Source organism: Mirounga leonina, unplaced genomic scaffold (genome assembly GCF_011800145.1).
Source record: "Mirounga leonina isolate KUSES-001 unplaced genomic scaffold, KU_Mleo_1.0 Mir_172, whole genome shotgun sequence".
Classification (NCBI taxonomy): domain Eukaryota; kingdom Metazoa; phylum Chordata; class Mammalia; order Carnivora; family Phocidae; genus Mirounga; species Mirounga leonina.
The window spans coordinates 13,144,895-13,160,421 of record NW_023270442.1 but is presented as its reverse complement, the minus strand read 5'-3'; positions in this window follow the sequence as shown (position 1 = coordinate 13,160,421).

The window sequence follows — 15,527 nt, the reverse complement described above, 5'->3', positions numbered from 1 at the left end:
TGAGTTTTGAGGATTATCTTTGTTTTTTTATACAATTAATCGTAAGTTTCTTTTTTTTTTAAAGATTTTATTTATTTATTTGAGAGAGAGAATGAGATAGAGAGAGCATGAGAGGGGGGAGGGTCAGAGGGAGAAGCAGACTCCCTGCCGAGCAGGGAGCCTGATGCGGGACTCGATCCCGGGACTCCAGGATCATGACCTGAGCCGAAGGCAGTCGCTTAACCGACTGAGCCACCCAGGCGCCCTAATCGTAAGTTCCTATAATTTAATTTTTAATAATGACTAACAACCAGCTTGCAAAATTCCTGAAAAGTTAACAGTCAGCTCTGGTGAGCCAATGCAAGAGAGCCCCAGTGCCCCACTGACTGGTAGAAAGAGACGCAGAAGGAATGGAGTGAAGACAATGACGTCAAGGTTGTGGAAGATCACTTTCAGTGCTTTTTTTTTTAAGATTTATTTATTATTTTAGAGAGAGCGAATGTGTGTGTGTGTGTGTGCGTGGGCACATGCGCTCATGGGGGTGGGGGTGGGCAGAGGGAGAGACAGAGAATCTCAAGCAGACTCCCTGCTGGGCATGGAGCCTGCCACTGGGCTCGATCTCAGGACCCTGAGATCATGACCTGAGCTGAAATCAAGAGTCAGACGCCCAACTGACTGAGCCACCCAGGCGCCCCGGCTTGCAATATTGATATGCCTCATTTCCTCATTTTTCAGAGCTACCGGTGGGAATTTTAGGAAATTTTCCCTCCCCTCCCATGCAGTAGCTCACTCTTCAACATCTAGAGTCAGGATCCTAAAAGCCCTTAGATGGGAGATTGGGGGTTAGGGGAGTAAGGAATCTAAGGCCTTATGAGAAAAAAAGAATTAGGGGTTAAAACTCTTGAGTTAAGCTATGAAGGGCTCCTGAAAAGAAGAACAAAAGAATCCAGAAAAGCTATTAACAGCATTTTTTAAATTTAAGTTCAATTAGCCAACATATAGTACATCATTAGTTTTGATATAATGTTCAATAATTCATCAGTTGCGCATAACCCTGGCGCTCATCACATCACGTGCCCTCCTTAATGCCCATCACTCAGTTACCCATCCCCTCCACCTCCCTTTCCACAACCCTCAGTTTGTTTCCCGGATATTAACAGCATTTTACACACATTAAATTAAAAATGAGAGAAGGGCAATCAATTTCCATTTCCCAGAGTTGCTTACTAATAACTTCAGGATCTCTTTCTCCAGAATGTACAGGAATACGTTTGTAAATCTGATTTGTTACAGGAAAAATGATGTGAAAACAAAAAGTTGTTTTATGCTGAGCCCTTTTCCTGTTCAAATTTTTAATGCATTTCAAATTTAGCAGAGTCCGTAGTCACAACTCACAACTCAGAATGACACACAAGTGTCATCAGGCCACCTGATGTAGCCTCCAGAAAAGCACTGAGGGGGCGGGGCTGGCTCTGCACAGAGCCCAGTGCATCATAACGCTTCACCAATTTAAATGATACAGGTACATCACCACACAGACAAATAAGTAAAGTGGTAATAACAGCTCAAAAACAGATACCCCATTTTATTTTATTTTAAAGATTTTATCTATTTATTTGACAGAGAGAGACACAGCGAGCAACAGAACACAAGCAGGGGGAGTGGGAGAGGGAGAAGCAGGCCTCCCGCAGATCAGGGAGCCCGATGCGGGGTTCGATCCCAGGACCCTGGGATCATGACCTGCGCTAAAGGCAGACACTCAACGACTGAGCCACCCAGGTGCCCCCAGACCCCCCATTTTAAAAAATCAGCACATGTTAAGAATAAAATCACAAATCCATGGGAAAGGAAATTTAATAAATGGTGTGCAGAGGGGGGAAAAAAGATCAGAAGGATACACACTAAAATATTAATGGTACTGTATCTGGGTGATAATATTAAAAGTGAGTTTCATTTTCTCCTTCCTGAGCATCTTGATTTCCTAAACTTTTTTGAACAAACATACAATCACTTTTGTAATAGGGAAAACCCAGTAAGAGTATTTTTATATAAACAAATGCTGGAACAAGTGCTTACTCCTTAAAGCTACAGCCTGACCTCCTACCCAACATCGTAATGTTAAGTTGGATAATAGTAAAATGAAACTACAAACAACTCTAAAATATGGGGAAGAAAAAGATCAACAATCCATTTAAAAACAGGGAAGTAGGGACGCCTGGGTGGCTCAGTCGTTAAGCGTCTGCCTTCGGCTCAGGTCATGATCCCGGGGTCCTGGGATCGAGTCCCACATCGGGCTCCCTGCTTGGCGGGAAGCCTGCTTCTCCCTCTCCCACTCCCCCTGCTTGTGTTCCTGCTCTTGCTGTCTCTCTCTCTCTCTCTCTGTCAGATAAATAAATAAAATCTTTAAAAAAAAATAAATAAAAACAGGGAAGTAAATAAACAGGCAATTCACACGAGATGACACTCAAATAGCCAATAATCGAAGAAAAAAATTGCCTGTACTAAGGGAATTAAGAGCAATGCAATGGGACACTGCTATTTCACCTATTCAACTGGCAAAAAAAAGGCTACTTAATGAAAAGTTTTGTCTTACTTGTAGGCAAATAGATATTCTCATACAATGTTGGTGGGATAATAAACTGGTACAGCCACTTTTAAGTACAATTTAGGAATGTATCTTAAAACACATAAAAGCTAGAAGCCAATTCTCCTTCTTTGTATCTACCCTAAGCACATTTCCCTACAAATACACATATGTCAACTTGTAGAAACTCATCTAGCCATTCTCCTAGAAGAAATGCACTTTTTATTTTATTTATTTATTTATTTATTTTTTAAAAGATTTTATTTATTTATTTGAGAGAGAATGAGAGAGAGCACATGAGGTGGGGGGAGGGTCAGAGGGAGAAGCAGACTCCCTGCCGAGCAGGGAGCCCGATGCGGGACTCGATCCAGGGACTCCAGGATCATGACCTGAGCTGAAGGCAGTCGCTTAACCAACTGAGCCACCCAGGCGCCCAGAAATGCACTTTTTAAAAATCACATTGTACTGCAATAAAAAGTTTTAAAAAGAAAAGAATGAATAATATAACTAATACCCATGTAATTGTCATCCAGAATTGACAAATGTAAACATTTTGTCACGTTTATTTAAAACATTTTAAACACGTTTATTTTAAACATTTTGAAACAAAAGATATAAAACAATATTAGTTTTAAAAACTGCAAATAAATTATGAATTTTACTTAGGCTTGTTAGGAGTATAGGCACAATTCTGAAACTATTTTGTGTGTATTATAGGATTGTGCAAAAGAGTAAATATATGGAAGGTTTTGGGGGACCCAGAGTTCTAACAGGAAGAATATGAACTAAAGGGAGGAATGGCAGGTTCCTGGGTCTGGAACTAAAAGGTATCACAAACTCATGATTTTTAACACATACATTACTTAGCTTTATCCAGAGAGAGGCCCAAGAAGCAATGACATCCCTAGGGCAAGAACACACCAATACCTAAATTTTGGTTTCTCAAAACCATTCCCCATTAAAACAAACAAACAACAGGAACAACAACAAAATAGGTCCTTGAAGAAATGGCTGATTCCAGGGTATCAGGGTAGCAAAAGTATAAGGTGAGCCTGGAATATCTTATTGTGAGAGAAAGAAAGAAAAGCTCAATAAATTGATGGGAATGTATCCAAAAAAATACAGGAGCCAGCCTAAAGGATTCCACTGGCCATAAGAGGGACCATCTGAGCATCAGTATGATCAATTACAGGAATGGTTTACAGCATATTGATTCGCAAAGATTTCATGAGTCTGTACTATCACAAGAAAGAATACAGGGAACAGGCACAACATTACCTTATGTAGTATTCTTGTTAAAACTGTTAAGCCTACATCTAATTCAAATCCAAATTAAGGCACAGTCTGCAAAAATAAAAATGGGGGAAAAAAACTCAAAAAGCTGGACTGGACTCTAAAAATACCAATGTCATGAAAACTAAAAAAAAAAAAAAAAGCTAGCGAGTGATGGGGGACTTTTCTAGAATAAAGGAGACTAGCTATGTCAACTGAATGTAAAACACAATCTTTACTGGATTCTGGATTGGGGAAAAATTAGCAGCTATAAAAGGCAGGAGAAAATGGATGTCCCAGCTCAAGCAGAGAGAGTGCATCAACTTTTCCCCTTCTTTTTGTCCTATTCAGGCCCTCAACGGATTGGATGGTGCCCACCCACATTGGCAAAGGTGATCTTATCTCTATGGGAGACACCCTCACAGACATACCCAGAAATAACGTTTTACCAGCAATCTGGGCATCCCTTAGCCTAGTCAAGCTGACACATAAAATCAACCATCATAGACAGGGGAAAAAAATTCATAGAATAAGCATCTCGTTTCTCCGGTGAGGACAAATTGCTTTCCCTTAATGATGGGAAGGGTCTAGTATAATGAAAATGGCTGGTCCTCCCAAGGAATGTTTCATATTGGGGGATCAACATTGGTCTCTGCTGTTGACAGGTTGGGCACTAAACAGATCAGTTTTGGTGAGAGGAAGTCCACATTGATGAATCCATGCAAAACCTTCATCCTTGACCCCGTGGCTATTTTGTTCAGAGGGCCACTATGTAATAAGCACTGGAGTAGCTAGAGAAAGAGGTAGACTGGAATCCATAGAATGAGTCATCTGATCCACCTGATTATCGAGAGCATCCTTTTTGGTGGGGGGACTCTGCAGTATTTACATAGACACAAGTATCTCCCTACTTGTGCTTATTCTGAGTCTATTCATATCACTCATGCCCACATCACCTTGTCTAATTCCTTCCAAGTTCCTGAGCATTCCCCTCAACCTTTCTTACTCTGGCCTCTGCAAGATAATTAAACTATATAGAAAAATGATTTCTTAATTCTCCTAAGATGGAACATACCTAGATGCATACAAGATAAGTTAATTCTAGATGCGTAAGAACAACAAAATAAAGGATAAGCTAATTTATTACATAAAATGGATGCCTTTAGGACATCAAGGCTAATTCTCTTGAGGAACCCCAGCTGAAAAGCCAAACCATTAGTGACTATATAATGAGTCAGAATAGATCTGTTCTTCTAGCCATGCTTTTCCCCAGCAAAGCAGGCATCCGGATGAACTGGGAGGATCCCCTTTCATGGCTTCCTTCATGTCCACTCCTGACTGGGGCTAATGCTACAAAGCCCACTGTAGGCAGCGTCAGCACATCATGTAGAACCATATGTAAACTAGAGTTGAATTTTTTCTTCCTTAATCAACTGGTCATTGGGAATACCTCAAGAGGCCATAGGTATGCTTCCAAGGATAGGTAGCAATACATCAAGAGTACAAGAGACAAAGCACAGGGAACAGTGTCTTCAAGACCTGCTAGCATCCAATCCCATGTGTACTACTTCCACTAAATTTTAGAGGGCTGTTTTGCATGCCCAACTTTATGTTTTAGTAGATCAGATAACTTTAGTTCATCAGGGCAGCTAGATCACATTGTCACTTGGTATCCCATGGTTAGGCATTCAAGCATCTATTTGGGCTTAGGGCAAGCCAGGGGTAATTTCTCAAAAGGAGACTACTTCTTTGCCACTTAGCTGAATTCAACTTCAATTTACTTCATTCAATTCAACTGCCTGGTCCATATTGGTCACAGGCCTAAAGTCATCCTTATCATGATAAAAATTAAAGCCATAGGGTTTAATTTAATCATCTAACAGGAGATTAGAAAAATGATCCAGGATCAAACAACAAAGCACTTGAATACTTAGTGATTACTTACAGGAGATCCCCTAAAGGGCTGGCAAGGTTAGTGAAAGGGGAGATAACATGAGCCTGGGTGTTTTTGAAGCAGTGGTATTCTGCTAAATGTTTAATAACCAGCTTTCCAGGAAAAAGAAATCTGATTTGGGGCATTTGCTGATTTCCATGGTGTAAATACTTCTGCCTTGGCCAATTTCAAGCTATAGTGTGACATCACTGAACATGAAGTTGAGAAGAGATTGTATAATCACCACTGAGAGGACAATGTTTCAAGTATGAGAGTGGGGTCAGTTGGTTTGAAGGTCGATAGGTCAAATAAGATGAACAGAGAAGCATCCTCTGGATTGGCAAGAGGTAAGTCATTTGGTGGCCTTGAAAGAGGAGTGTTAGCAGAGTCGTGGAGACAGAAGTCAGACTGGAGAGGTTTGAGGAATGAATGGGAGATGAGCATGTGCTGGCCGTGAGTAGAGACAAATGTATGAAGTTCAGCTGTGAAGGAGACCAGAGAAAAGGACCTGGAGCCAGATGTCCAAGGAAGTTCTAGGACGGAACTTACCAAAGTAGGTGTGTGTGCTGACGGGAAGCAGAAGAGGGAGGGGATAGCCAATGGAGTGAAGTCCTTAAAGAAAGAGAATACAGTGCACATCTTGATAGATTAATCTTAGATAGGAAGAAGGATTCTTTTTTTATTTACATGAGCATGAGTGAAGAGCTGAACTTTTCAGCAGAGTTATGTAGTTATTAGTTGGGAACACATGAAGTGCTTTGAGAAGAAGTGATGCACTAGTCTCATGGTATGGGAGAGGAAACTTACCAGGACACAGATTAAAAATACTGGATAAATGTATTGAAATCCCTCATGTGCAGAAGGCTCTTTCATCTCCTTCGTCATGGTTTCACTGGGGTGATGGGAAAAAAGACTAATAACAACTTTGTGGTCATTCCCACATCTTTAATGCAAACTCTATCTCTTTAATATTTTTCCTGCTTCTTTTTGCTTATTGGTTTGTTAAGAGCCATTAGGCTCTTCTTAAGTCAGTTTTGTGAAACACGTATTTTGCTAGAAAGTACATTTTCTGTAGAATTCCATATAACATCTTCTCATAATTAATTTGGCTCTTCCTTATCTCTGGTTATATCTAAAGTTGTAGGTAGTGTGTGTATTTTGTATTGCTTTTTAAAATCAGGCTTGTGTTTTTCTTTATAATTTCTTTATAATTCCTACATTTTGGTTTTCATTTTTTTCTAATTTATTGATCACAGTTTTCTCTTTGAATATTCCTATTCCCCGCATTCCTTGAATTGTTTTGCTAGGGTTTTGTTTTGTTTTGTCATTTCTGAGGTTGGATAATTTATTCCTATCACAACTTTTGTAATCACAAATGGTTTGAAGTTATACACTATTCTCCAAGTACACCTTTACAACTGTGTTCCATATATTTTTATAGGCAACTATCAGCATTTTTATTTTTATTTATTTATTTTTTAAAGATTTTATTTATTTATTTGAGACAGAGAGAATGAAAGAGAGCACATGAGAAGGGGGAGGGTCGGAGGGAGAAGCAGACTCCCTGCTGAGCAGGGAGCCCGATGCGGGACTCGATCCAGGGACTCCAGGATCATAACCTGAGCTGAAGGCAGACGCTTAACGACTGAGCCACCCAGGCGCCCAACATTTTTATTAATTTTAGAGTTTTTAGATAACATATCATATTTTATTTCTTCTTCAATTTAGAGATTTAGGTCACTGCTCATTAACTCCCAAGTAGTCAAGGCTTTTTAAAGAATTTAAATTAGGAAGGGTTGATCGCCTTTTGAATTTGGTTTGTCATGTAACTTTCTCTGGTTGAAGAATGTGCCCTATGAAGAATTTGTTCAGGTTGTCTTTTTTTTTTTTTTTAATTGTAGCCAGGTTAATGATTGCTATTTATAAATGTTTCACAGATGAAATAGATGATTAAATAGTCTCTGGAGAGTACATAATTCTATTAGTTTATCTATACATTTGAGCTCATTAATTATATTATTAAAATTTCATATACCTTTACATATGACTTGGCTACTTCACTTACCTGACTCAGACAGAAAGGCATATTACAACAATGTATTATAAAGGAAAATGTTTTTAGCAACCATCTGAAGTCTGCAGTCCATTTAAAACAGAACCAGGAATGTTAGGTAGTCAGGAACAGATACAGAAAAGTCGGCCTCAACTATGGCTAGAGTTTTGCTGGGTGAGTATAACAAAGGAAGAGGGGGGAAGAGGGTTGAAGTTGTGGCAAGGGGCTGACTATAATCTTGCCCCAGGAAATCCAACCTAGAAAAGGAGGGAAACAAAGGCAGGGGGAAGAGAATGGGCAGTGAACAGTGATGGGTTCATTGGACTGGAGGTAGAGTAAGCAGATTGGAACGACGGAAATGATACAATTCAGGGAAGACACCCAGTAACTCCCCAGTGACTTGGAGAAGGTCCAAAGTGCAATCATGGTAGCAAGCCAAAGCCATGGATATGATTATTAAAGGTGAGAGGAGCGGAGAACTAACTCCAAGTAGATTATGTACTGGAATGATGAAGCCATGAAGAATGAATGAATGTTCATAAAACAATTCTGGAAGGAAATGCATCAAAAATTAAGTGTTAAGACTGTAAGTGATTCTTTCTTTTGTTCTGCATTTCCTGAATTTCTAAACAGTTAGGTAGCACTTTTATAATTAGAGAAAGGTTATTTTTAGAAGCCCACTTAATTGAGGTGCCTGGGGGGCACAACTGGTTAGGTATCTGACTCCTGGTTTCAGTTCGGGTCATGATCTCAGGGTCTTGAGATCCAGCCCAACATTGGGCTCTGTGCTCAGCGTGGAGTCTGCTTGGGACTTCCTCTCCCTCTCCATCTGCCCCTCCCCACCACTCTCTCTCTGTCTAAATCAATCAATCAATCTTTAAAATAAAATAAAAGTCCACTTAATTTTTAAGGAATTGGAAGCTTGATTTGGTTCTTCTCTAATGTAATTGTACTCTAAGGTTAGTATGTTTCTTATACACTTTGCTGCCCTCTAGTAACACTCAATAACACAGAAGAAACATTGTCTTTTATACCTAGAAGAGATACTTATAACTCTGTTGTTTTTAATAATGTATCTTCTTTTCATTTCTTCCGCAAGTAGGACAGACAGTAATGTATGAATGGTATTGAGCTAACACAAATGAGTTCTTTCAGAAAGGCTGAATTGCTATTTTTGCTTTTGTATTGGTAATATAGTTCTTAGATGCATTCATAAAGTGTCCACTATGAATGTAATATAAATATCATATCTGTACTATGACTGCAAATTACACTCTTTCACAGAGTAATAGTAGAAATGTAAATAAAATATGCAGGTGCCTGGTTGGCTCAGAGGAGCATGGGACTCTTGATCTTGGGGTGGTGAGTTCGAGCCCCATATTGGGTATAGAGATTACTTAAAAAAAAAAATGTAAAATACTGACCTGGATAAAGTGATTTCAATTACTCCTCATTTTACATGAAATATTTTAAGAAGAGTTTACTCAAGGAGTCATCCTGGAGCTAGTAATTGTAATCATCTTGAAGGAAAATGTTCTGCCTCAATCCTAGAAATTCTTACATATTTACTGATGATAAAGATACTTAAATGGTCATTGGCACATGGGAAGAAATGAATCAAATTAAAATTTCTATCATTTTATATTTGTGCTTCTTAAATTGTAGTACCCTATTGATTTCTTCATAATATTAACTGCAAGTAGTAATTAATTTTTATTTACTTGTTTATTATGTCTCCAGCACCTGACTATAGGTCTGGAAGGAGAAAGAACACATCTGTCTTGTTCATTATTGTTTCTTATTGCCTCACACAATGCCTAGAACATAGTAGATGCTCAAAAAGATTCGTTGAATAAATGGATAATAATAGAATTACCTGGTCTAAATAGCAGATGTATTTTAAAAATACTGAATAAGCCCAATATTTCCATGCAAGGAAATAAAACATTGTTTACTTTTATTATGACACTCTAAATTTGGATGAAAAGAAATTTCACTTTCTTTTGTTGAAGAAACTGTCATTTCAGAAAATGAAGGAATAGCCATTAGAGTTGAATTGCTAAAACATTCTTAAAAGTTGAGTATCTCTCTACTGACAATTCTAATGTGGCAAAAAAAACCATTAACTTTTAAAAGCCTGAATCTTTTAAATCTGGATTCCATTAATAATGGTTTGATAGAAAAGATAATCTTATGAAAGTAGATCCAATGACTATATTTCAATAGAGTTTCAGACAAATAATTTAGAAATTTTCTAACATTTTTAATTGGATCGTTCATATGCTCTGGATGGAGTTACTTGTTTCTCTGTACTGGTAATAACTACAGACTTGCAAGATAAAGAGCTTTCCTCACTTTTGCTTGTGACTTAAATGCCAATGAACATATCTCTATGGATATCTTAACAATAGAGAAAAAAGAAAACTCCTCTCTAAAAAATTACAGTAAAGCTAAAGAGTTATTAAGCAGCTAAACTTAAAACACACACACACGCAATCCCTACCAAAATACCACCAGCATTTTTCACAGAGCTAGAACAAACAATTCTAAAATCTGTATGGGACCAGAAGAGACCCTCAATAGGCAAAGTAATGTTGAAAAAGAAAAGCAAAGCTGGAGGCATCACAATTCTGGACTTCAAGCTCTATTACAAAGCTGTAATCATCAAGACAGCATGGTACTAACACAAAAACAGACACATAGATCAATGGAACAGAATGGAGAACCCAGAAATGAACCCTCAACTCTATGGTCAACTAGTCTTTGACAAAGCAGGAAAGAATATCCAATGTAATAAAGAAGACAGTCTCTTCAACAAATGGTGTTGGAAAAATTGGACAGCTACATGCAGAAGAATGAAACTGGACCACTTCCTTACACCATACACAAAAATAAATTCAAAATGGATGAAAGACCTAAATGTGAATCCATCAAAATCCTAGAGAAGAACACAGGCAGCAACCTCTTTGACCTCAGCCATAGCAAATTCTTACTGGACATGTCTCCGGAGGCAAGGGAAATAAAAGCAAAAATGAACTATTGGGACTTCACCAAGATAAAAACTTCTGCACAGCAAAGGAAACAATCAACAAAACTAAAAGGGAACCTACAGAATGGGAGAAGTTATTTGCAAATGACATAATGGATAAAGGGCTAGTATCTAAAATATATAAAGAACTTATCAAACTCAACAAAAACAAAAAAGCCAATCAAGAAATAGGCAGAAGACATGAACAGACATTTCCCCAAAGAAGACATACAAATGGTTGACAGACACATGAAAAAGTGCTCAACATCACTCATCATCAGGGAAATACAAATGAAAACCACAATGAGATACCTCCTCACACCAGACAGAATGACTAAAATTAACAACTCAGGAAACAACAGATGTTGGCGAGGATGTGGAGAAAGGGGAACCCTCTTACACTATTGGTGGGAATGCAAGCTGGTGCAGCAACTCTGGAAAACAGTATGGAGGTTCCTCAAAAAGTTAAAAATAGAGCTACCCTACAACCCAGCAATTGCACTACTGGGTATTTACCCCAAATATACAAACATAGTGATTCAAAGGGGGCACATGTACACCAATGTTTACAGCAGCAATGTCCACAATAACCGAACTATGGAAAGAGCCCAGATGTCCATCAACTGATGAATGGATAGAGAAGGTATGGTATATGTGTACAATGGAATATTACTCAGCCATCAAAAAGAATGAAATGTTGCCATTTGCAATAATGTGAATGGAACTAGAGGGTATTATGCTAAGCGAAATAAGTCAGTCAAAGACAAATAACATTTGATTTCACTCATACATGGAATTTAAGAAACAAAACCGATGAATACAGGGGAAGGGAAGGAAAAATAAAATAAGATGAAATCAGAGAGGAAGGCAAACCTCTAAGAGACTCTTAACTATAGGAAACTGAGGGTTGCTGGAGGGGAGGTGGGTGGGGGGATGGGGTAACTGGGTGATGGGCATTAAGGAGGGCACTTGATGGAATGAGCACTGGGTGTTATATGCAACTGATGAATCACTAAATTCTACCCCTGAAACTAATACTACGCTATATGTGAACCAAGTTGAATTTAAATAAAATCTTGAAAGAAAAAAAATACCCACAATTGTATAAATTGCACAGATAAAATTAACATTACTACAAAATTAAAATAACTCTTGCTTATTTTGTTAGAATTCTTTGGTCCTAGGGTTCTAGTGGAAATAAATGTGAAGTACTTTAAGCAAACCCACACAAACAATAAAACAACCTCAACAGCAACAAAACCAAAAGAAATCTACTCTAAAGATTCTGGATCTCAGGGGCCCACAGACAGGAGTGCAGTCCTGCTTCAAGAAACATTGAGAACAAGAACCAGGAAAGGCACAAGAATCCTATTTTGTCTTCTGCTATTTTGTCTTACCTTTCTTGGGAAAAAAATGTCATGCTATTTTGCCTTCTGCTTTTTAGCACATCTGCTTCCTTCTTCTCTTCTGCTACACAGACTAGTTTTCTCAGCTTTTGAATTGACATGGTAATTTATGGCTTCCCTTGGGCTCTTGAGTTCATTGCAATTCTAGCCACAAGCAGGGACTCATTGTCTTAGTTTCAAGTGCAAAATCTTGGGAGAATCTGATTGGCTCACCTTGGATCAGGAATTTATACCTACCCAGGAATTTATAACAAATGTATTGCAATCTTGTTTTGAGAATAATCAGATGTAAGCTGTAGAAAATGTAATTTATATCAACATAGGATGAAATATTTATCACTAATTAAATAAAAAGAATGTACAGTACTATTCAGTCAACAAATATTTATTATCTATTGTGTATGAGGTGCTATTATAGGTGTTGTGAAGATGGCAGTGAACAAAACATAAAATATCTTCTCCCGTGAAGCTTACATTTTACTTTAAGTTAATGTAGAACTGCCTTCAGCACGGCAAGCTCTAAAGATATTGAAATAATTAAATGATTTTTCCAGAATAGAATTATTGAGTTATAGCTTTAGAAAGAAAAGAAAAATTCCTAGATCAGGGATTCCTAGATTATGAGATTTCACCTGCCAAATACAATTTTTAGGGAAACCCCTTCAGGTCCCCTCCCTCCTTGGGAGCTTTGTACTATCACTTTGCTATCCCTCAATAAACTTCAAAAAAATAAAATTTTTAGATAAAACAAAAAATTTAGGAGGATTCATGGCTTTTACTTTTTAGTTTGCCAAATAAGGATGCAAAACCAAACATACACACTATCATATAACATCATCGTTTCATAGAAGGAAAGACATTTTAGTATCTTAACATGGAAAGAGAAAGACAATCTCAAAATAAAGGAACATTTTTTCCCCAAGAAAGGACATCTGGCTACTCTTCACAGACAGACTGTTTTTACTCTTCTCATTTGGCAGCTGACTAGGGAAAACTTTTCACAGGTTCATAGACTTGCATTTCGTAACCATTGTTCTAGACTACGGAGTCGAATACTGAGTCAGCAAAAAAACCCGAAACTGGTTTGCCTATTTTATCTGAATTTATGGGTCAATTAACCCATGCAAAGTCACAATTCGGTGAGGGAAAAAAAACAATCAGAATTATTGCCTGGAAAGACGACTTTTTAAAAAGAATTGAACTAATTTATTGATTCAAACAAAATGACTGATGGAACAGTTCTATGTAAGCTGTTTCTGTTTTCCCAGAATACTAAAGACCTTCCAAAATTAAATGGTGATGACAGACTATATGCAACAAACAAATTAGTCTGTTTAATACTCAAAGCACAGAAGCATTTTATAAAATCATCAGTTTGGATAATATACTGGCTGATAGGCAACCAAAGCAGCTATTCAGTTTCAGGAATTTAATTTCCACAAGATCTAAAACCTCTATAAAAGGACTTTTGGCTTGCTTGTGCAGCAAAATAACTTTCAAGTGTTTAACTCTGCCCTTTAATTATCTGAATAGGTAGACTGTCAAAGTTATAAATACGTTTGTTGTCTATTACTATCTTGGCTCATGTTTAAATGACAAGTGTCCTCCCTTCTATCCATATTCAGCCACCATTTTTACAGTGGAAGATCTTTTTGAAATTTTAAGCCAAGATATTAACATATTCTGCTCTGGACCTTATGTTTGTTACCTCTAACCCTAATCATATTACTGCAAATCTGTCTCTTGGCTCAGGTGTCTGGAGGCTGATCAGGCACAATTTGAATCTTCGGTGATGGGAATTGGAGTTCAATTTCACAATGAAACACTGTTGGAATCAGAATTTAAATCAATGCTGAGCAGCCAGAATATAAGAACTTAGAGTAATGAGAACAGAATGGGAGTGAGATGTTACTAACTTTTCCTATTAACTGGAAGAAAATGTTACAGAGGATGCTCTTGGCCTAGATCATCTTTCCAGTTTCCAAAAGTGGGTCCTGGATGGGCAGATCTCAAATCCAAACAAAGAAAACCAGAGAAAATAAGGCAGATGTGTATGACATAGAAATTTTTGGTGGGCTTGGGATCTTCTGCTTCAACTTGGAGCTTAATTCTTAAGTGCAATTTTGACAGGATGGTGTGGACAAAAAGGGACTCTCATATTTGCTGGTAAGAGTACAAATTAGCACAGATTCTATAAAGAGCAATTTAGAATTAGCTAAATTACAAATGCACACATTTGGATCTAGCACTTCCAATTCTGTTTCATTCTCCAGATGTGACCAATTTCCAGAGCTTTTCATTGTGGCATTGAATATTATAGTAAGATGAGAAATAACCGTAATATCAATTTTTATGGGGCTGGTTTAATAAATTATGGTACATTCCAACAATGGATCGGTATGCAGCTGGGTAGAAGGAAAGCCAACACTTTATGTACGGACACGAACCAAACTCCAATTTATGTTAAACTAAAAACATAATTTACACATGTGTAAAAAAGGTAATTCATAATTATTTGCTTTTATGTTCACAGAATATCTCAGGGGGATCATGAGAATTTTAACTGCTGCTGAACTGGAAAGCTTCTGGTGATGGGTGGGCTCTTTTCACTATACGAATGCCCTTTGTAACCTTTTGAATTTTGAAACATGAAAACGAATTCACATATACTTGCACACGTGAAGGAAAAGGCCTCAAGTCTGTTGATAGGACCGGCAAGCCTGTAAGTTCAACCTCACAGTCTGGTACCCTGATTGGGTCTTGCCAGTTAAGACTGTTACCTCTGTGACGCAAGGCTGAAATGTGTCACAACCACCCCCACTCGTGCAAGCCGATTTTCCTTCCGTTTCTGAAATTAGCTATGTTTCAGAACTGCTCGCAAACTTGGCATTCTTTCCAAAACGCTAAAACACTTTTGCTTTCGGCATAGCAGAGAAACGGGCTAAAATACCAGGCCAGGTAACAATTTATCATAAATGAAATTCAATGCTTTTGAAAGTGCTTTGTAGCCACAAAGCAAAGCTGTAGAAATACGAAGTGTGACTCAAAAGAGTTAGTAGTAATCACCGTATCACAACTCAACCTACAGTTTGGGAAAAACTATCCATCCTGGGACCCTACTTTGCCTCATCAAACCTGGTTTCTCCTTTTGGCTCCTCCCCCCTTCCCTTCCCTCTCCTCCCCCCCCTTCCCTCTCCTCCCCCCACTTCCCTCTCCTCCCCCACTTCCCTCTCCTCCCCCTCCTTCCCTCTCCTCCCCCTCCTCCCTCTCCT